Below are 7,014 nucleotides of genomic sequence, written 5' to 3' on the forward strand. Positions count from 1 at the left end.
AGCATGCTGAAACTGGCATGATTGATGTTTCACCATTATCTCTTTGTGGGGGAAATTTCAGCTTGCTTGTCCAATACTGTTTGAAATTGGTCGATGTTCGATATAATCATCTCTCGGGAATCATCTTCAATCTATCAGTTTTAATACAATTACGAGCGTTTCTTGTGGGACGACCAATTATGTCAAGTGCAAAGGATACATTTCTTGCATTTGTCAAACAATGGATTGTCAAGCTTGAGAATTATTATTTACATCTCTACTGGTTCTGCATAATTATGCTTTCATGAGAACCATGAATACAGTTGACATGTCTCTTACTATATTGTTGTACCTAAGGTTTAAAGAAATAAACATTTCAATATAAACAAGTTCCGTTTTAGTCTAGCTGGTTAGGATAGTCGGCTTTCACCTGAGATATGGGGCTTCAGTCAACATTAAAGCCACTCCCTGCATTACAAAAAGCTGATAATACATCCAAACACAAGTTTCTCCGGAGACAATCGAAGATCATCGGAAATTTCACCGCAGATTAAATATTGATCCTCCATGTGCTGACATAGAAACTATATTAAACCCATTGCATCCATACTGGTACTGTAAGATTGCAGGTCAATCACATAATTACTAGATGAACAAGTGATGTACTGCTCATACTTTACTTCAGAAGGAACAAAGGCACCCGGATGATAATTGTCTGATCGACATTGGTCGATCTTTAATCCAGCAGGATGGCTACTTGTTTCTTTATGCTCTGAGAATCAATCAATGAGAATAGATTGCAAGTGAAATTTTACAGTCAAAAGAGCAGAAAACCAGGCCCGACGAAAGAGAATTTAGCCGGGGTAGCCTTGTCAAGTGCTCTAGTCGAAGTGAAATGCTCCAAGCTCCTGTTATCAGCAATTTCACACCCATGTTGACAAGTAAACGTGTTTGTGTCTACGTATAAAGCAGTCGAACCCAACGAACTACGAGGCACAGCTTGATCAGAAACCAAACTAATTGGATAAGGCTACACCCTTAAACCCATCCCTGACTTTGAACACTAAAAAAAGATGATACTGCAATCGACACTAATTTTGCAGGATCCGAGGCTGATCGAAGAGCATTAGAAACTTCACCTCACATTAGATTTATGATCTTTGACATGCTGAGACAGAAACAATATTAAACCTCTTGCGTTCATATTGATACTACGGAACTATAACTCAGGCCAAGACCTAGTAGATGAAGATTCAATGCACGGCTGCTCTATCCGATTGAAAATCGTCTGCTGCATCAGACTGATCAATCTTTACCGGGGAATGAATGAATTTGTGTGCATAATGACATACTAGCAAGTGTATTATAAATAATGGAAAACAATGGTCCCTAAATTTGACAAGCTATAAGGTCATTATTTAACTAAATTCGTTTAGTTAAATATTTTATCTGCAAAATGATGGTCTAGTATGGTATGAGCCTGCATTTTATGTGAAGTTGAGTTGATAAGTTCATTATTTGCTTATACAAACTGTTGCAATCATCATATTGAAGCTTGGGAGTTTGATTGGAAGATCAAATATCGAATTCCATGTGTTAGTTTCAGAATACAAGAAGAAAGATTAATCTCCAATGAATTGGCTGTAAAATAAAAGGTGTTCACCCTGAATACATTGCCTAATCCCACAGCGATTAAATATAATGAAACGAGGCTACGAAGGAGCTTTAAAAAGAAGCTGGGTTAGGCAGATGAAGGCATACCTTTCTCGGCCTTTTGGCTAAGATCAAGTGTAGTATCTGTTCTTATCAGTTTAATATCTGATACGTGGGTCATCGGCTCGCACGATATTAAATTTATTTTTTGAGGGGGAGAGTCCATCACAGTAGCTTGCTACTGGGGATCTCGAGCGTCGCCCAAGCGTTGCACTAAGGCTATGGCCTGGCGCACCCCACCCAATTCTAGTTCAATGTCTTATTGTATGCGAAGCTAAGATGATTTATTTAAAGCTTAGATCGGCAGCTATTGTAATTGTGAAGTCTTAGAACATTTAAATTAAAGATTTGGCCAACACTAATTTTGCAGGAACCGAAGCGATGGAAATTTTACATTTTACATTCATATAGTAGTACCAGATAGGTTGATGTAAGAAATATCGAAGACTTCCGAAGAAAATCAAGAGCTCTCAATTCTCAGCACAATGCACCAAAAGAGCTCGTTATGGAAAAGATCTGGAAAGATTGGTGTGGCATTTTTCCCTTCCCAATAGTTCCAACTAAAAATTCATCTACCGGTTAGGCGATTGACCTACATTCTCAGAGTATCAGTATGGTTGCGATGGGTTTAATATCGTATCGTTCGGGAAAGGCAAGAAAGATGGGTTTAATATCATATCGTTCGGGCAAGAAAGTAGAGGATAACGATTTAGTCTGCCGAGAAATTCCCGATGACTTTAATAATTCAGGGAGCTTGTGTTTGGATGGCATTAGCAACCTTTTGTAATTCAGGGAGTGGCTTTAATACTCAAGCCTTAGGCCAAGCGAGAAAAAGTGCGTTCTTGTTGGGGCAGTTAAGGATATTTCCATTCCCCATATGTAATCAATGTATGAAATAAGAGAAATTGTATTTAATCAAAAAGCATAGAAATTTAAAAATAAAATTCCGTTGCCAGGACTTGAACCCGGGTCTCTCGGGTGAGAGCCGAGTATCCTAACCAACTAGACTACAACGGATCCTACTTGGTTATAATATGGTTGCTTATTGAAGATTAAGAAAAACTATTTAGTAAGGAATATTGTTAAATTATTCTATGTTTTTGATGAAAACTTATTTATGGGTGAATGAGTAAAGATGTATATGTATTATAAGTCTCAAGTTTGACAATCCATTTTTTGAGAAATCTAAGAATTGTATCTTTTGTATTTGACATAATTGCTCGGAAAATTGTCATGAAAATTAATTTCGACCCATAAAAAAACATTCTTTAAGTATAATTATTATAGGTGTTCATGATCAGTTAATTGTTATAATGTTATCTAAATTTTGCAAACTTAACCAACCCGTCAATCGTTATTGACAATTGATTATGTGTCTATTACGATTTTTTTAATGAAAACACGACATGAAAATTTAAAATTTTATAAAATTTATGATGGTTTAAAAATCTTATTTATTTATAGATGTATTTTATTTTTATAAAAAAAACATATATATATTATAAGGTATATTTGTTTTTTAGTCTAAAATATTACGTGCATATTCATTAATGAACATACTTATAGAACTCTAAACCTAAACACAAATAAATACGAGACCTTCATTCTTGTAATTTCATTGTTATCCATATTTTTAATGAATTGCGTTAATTTTTAGGCATATTCTTTCATGCTCCTCATATTTTGTTTGGATTTTTAAACTTCATAGATCTCATCACTAACATGCCTTAAGTAAATACATATGTATGTGTGTATGTTTTTTGTGCTGGAAAACAAGATCTTTGTTCTAGACGGTACATCGGTGTATCTTTCATGTCTAAGTAGGGAAAAGATACAAAAATTAAAAGAGTTTGGAAGAAATAAATAAATCAATCACTGAGATCAAGATTAAATTAGACATTTCGCGTTTATCTATATTTTATTTGATGAACTTCAATATAAAATAAATATGATAATTATAAAATAAAAAGGAACCATTTTAATTTTATTTCTAATTCTATTCTCAAAAAACTATAATTAATTAATTATAATTTATTAACGGTTAATCGATGGTTAACTGCTTATTAAAATTTGAAACCGAAACCTTAAACCGCAGTGACAGATCCACCCTATACTCAAGGTGGGTATGTGTCCACCCTAAAATCTGAAGATTCTTCGGTTAATTAAGGATAAAGTACACAAATGATCCCTAATCTTAACCTTAGAGTCGTAATTCTCAAACTGTTTGTGCCCTCACTTTAAGACTCTCCAAATGCCTAGAAATGAGTAAAATCTCTATGAACCTATATGAGATGTTGTAATCGTCCACAACAGGAAATCAAAAATTAATTATGAAACATATATAGGTGTTCATGATCAATTAATTGTAATATTTCGTTTTAATGATCAGTGTAGACACCCTCCATTTCATCCATTTATGCGTAATAAACATATATTATTATTTATTTATTTTTACTTATGTTTCACATTTTACAGGCCTAAAATCACATGTGGTCCAACACACCATACCCAAGTCCCACGTGACCCAACATACGTGAGCAGCCCACAAGTTTCCAGAACCCTAGCTACACACCTCCTGGCAGCGCCGTTTTCACCCATTTGAAGTTCCCACAGCCGTACGTTTCTCACCCACAACAGCCCGCGTCTTCCGGCTCAAGAATCTCGGTCATCATCAACAAACAACAAACAACACGCATTAGATTTCTAGTAAGATTAGGAGTCTAAAAATAGATTTTCTTTTAACACTATAAATACAATGTAATCCATACTGTATGGGGGACGGTGAACACACGATTCATAGGAGAAATACCAGAGAGCTTTACGCACAAATTACTCAAAAATCACGAGGCAAATCGGAGCTATTGTAATCGTTTCAAAAGGAAATAAAAGAGGTAGCTTTTCTTTTTACCTTTGTTCATTCATTTTCTTCTTTTTGCATGTCGTTATGGCTTGAGATTTGGCTCGGAAGCGATCAAAAAACAAACGTCTATGACCAAGAGGGGGGCTTCGAGATTCCAAGCCTAGATCTACCCCGAGGCATACTCTTCTTTAAAAAATTTGATTTAAAAAAAATGATGAAAAAGCTTTCGTATTTTAAAAAAATAAACTTTTCGCCGCCAATGACGGCGGTCGGTGCCAGTCAACAGCGGCCGACGAGGCGGCGGGTGGTGGCCATTTTCTGGATTCTTGATGAACCACGGCCATGTTCTTCATATTTGAAGAACACGTGAAGAACGTACAGAGAATTTTAAAAAATCGTTTTGATCCATGTTGGATCAAATGAGAAAATGAGGAAATGTTTTTCAGAAAATTGGCCTTTATACGGCCCGTTAACCCGACCCAGATACACGCCAGACCCATGTGTTTTGCTTTACAATAGGGTAAACCACTATTTCAGTACCTCCTATTCCAAGTGTATGTTATCATAATCCCCAAATTCGAATCTTTACCCAATTTTGTTTTGAATTCGACCTTCAATCATAGTTTTCTTCCAATTTAGTCCCGTTACTTTGCTTTTTTATTTATCTATTATAATCGTTATTATTATTTTTAATCTTATTACTTTATATATATACGTATTTCATATTTTACTTTTATATTATTACTTTTTATTTTGTTTACAAATTATTATATATATATATATATATATATATATTTATATTTATATATTAATATAACTATTACTATTATTATTATCTTATTTTTATATATATATATATATATATATATTATATATGATTTTATTATTACTATATACGTCTATTATTATTATTTTTTCTTTATTTGATTATTTTTGCCTAATGCTATATTTTAATATATATATATATATATATGTATATTTTTAATAATTTATTTATATGTCTATTATTATTATTAGGTGTACATTTCAATCATTTTTATTTGATTACCCTTTTTTTTTACTTTGTTTTTATTTCTTTGATGATCATTTTTTTTATTTTTATTTATTTATTTATTCATTGGTTGTGTATAGATTATTAATATTTCATTTATTTATTTATTTTACTTTGCTTGTTGACTCCTTTTTTATTTTCTATTTTTATCTTCATTCTTGTTTCCTTTATTTTTATTTTTAATTTTTTTCATTTTCGTTCTTTAACGTCTTTATTTTTAAGGGAATTTCAATCAATCAGGGGTAAGTAATTCGGATCGATATTTTACCTCTTAATTTAACTTTCAATTTTCTTAATTAAAGACAACTGGAAATTACACAGTACCGAAAGGGCAGTTCAAGGGTGCTAACCCTTCATCGACTGTAACCGACTCCCGAATCCGACACATCTTTGGTAAGACGCAGATCAGGTAAGAAATAAAGTATCCGGTCAACCTATTTTGTTTAAAATAAATGATCGGTGGCGACTCCAATCACATTTTCCTAAGTCGAAGCCCAATTTTCGGGCCCAACCGAAAGACGGTTGCGACAGCTTGGCGACTCTGCTGGGGACCAAAGAGTGAGTCAGGCTAAGGTAATTTTCAGTTGTCTTTTTAACGAAAAGGGTAAGTTTAAATTTTAAGGTAACATTTCGATCCTTATTGCTTACTTTTGATTATATTTTTTCGAGTAAATAGTTGTACTAACCGTTTTCTCAAAGATTTCAGCCCTTAAAGTCTTTTTTCATCTAAGGCTCTAAACTCGAGCTCCGAACCCATTTTAAGTGGGGGTGAAAGCGACGCATTCGTGTGAATTTATTCACCGCATATGCCTAGCAAGTAGCCTTCGGGATTCATATACCTTATGTCTTCGTGTGAATTTATTCTCCGCATAGACATAAGGGAATGTGTCCTCTCGAGTTTAACTTAGTCCACACAAGCCTGTGATGAGTTTAGGACTAAGGGTCTGGCAAGCACAAGGGGGCACCAGCAAGGAGAACTCGGGTACCGTTTTTTAGCACCTAAACTGGGAGACTTTGAAGAATTAGAGCCTACCCCAAAACCACATTCCAAAACCTAGGATTTTTTATTTTTATTTTTTTACCTTAACCATGTTCTTTTTTTGTTTCTTTCCCTTTTGTCAATTTTTTTATTGTACTAACTTTTTGCCTGTGTTTGTTTTTTAGCATTTGCATCATAACACGAGGCCATTGATCCTTAAAAAGCGTTTATTACACACAAAATAATCTAAACAAATGGATAAAGGTGTTGTAATACAAGAGATTAAAAACCCTGAGGTACGACTATGGTCCGAGAAGACTCAGAAGGAAAAGGAAGACAGTCTTAAAAGAAGCTATGTGTCAGAGCTGGTCAGCTATGCCTCTATCAGCCTAAAACAGAATGACGTGCAAGATCTTCGAGACATCTGGGACA

The 7,014-nt window shown here is 34.1% G+C and overlaps 2 non-coding genes across 2 annotated transcripts; one reads left to right on the forward strand and one right to left on the reverse strand.

The window, feature by feature from the left end:
• The first annotated feature begins 1,736 nt into the window (after positions 1–1,736).
• LOC120129284 lies at positions 1,737–1,932 on the forward strand. The gene has a single exon (XR_005516722.1). It is a non-coding gene; the product is annotated as a U2 spliceosomal RNA (small nuclear RNA).
• Positions 1,933–2,636: 704 nt separating this feature from the next.
• On the reverse strand, positions 2,637–2,709 carry TRNAE-CUC. The gene has a single exon. It is a non-coding gene; the product is annotated as a tRNA-Glu (tRNA).
• Positions 2,710–7,014: the final 4,305 nt, after the last annotated feature.

The sequence above is a fragment of the Hibiscus syriacus genome, unplaced genomic scaffold (assembly GCF_006381635.1).
Source record: "Hibiscus syriacus cultivar Baekdansim isolate YM2019G1 unplaced genomic scaffold, ASM638163v2 tig00110483_pilon, whole genome shotgun sequence".
Taxonomy (NCBI): domain Eukaryota; kingdom Viridiplantae; phylum Streptophyta; class Magnoliopsida; order Malvales; family Malvaceae; genus Hibiscus; species Hibiscus syriacus.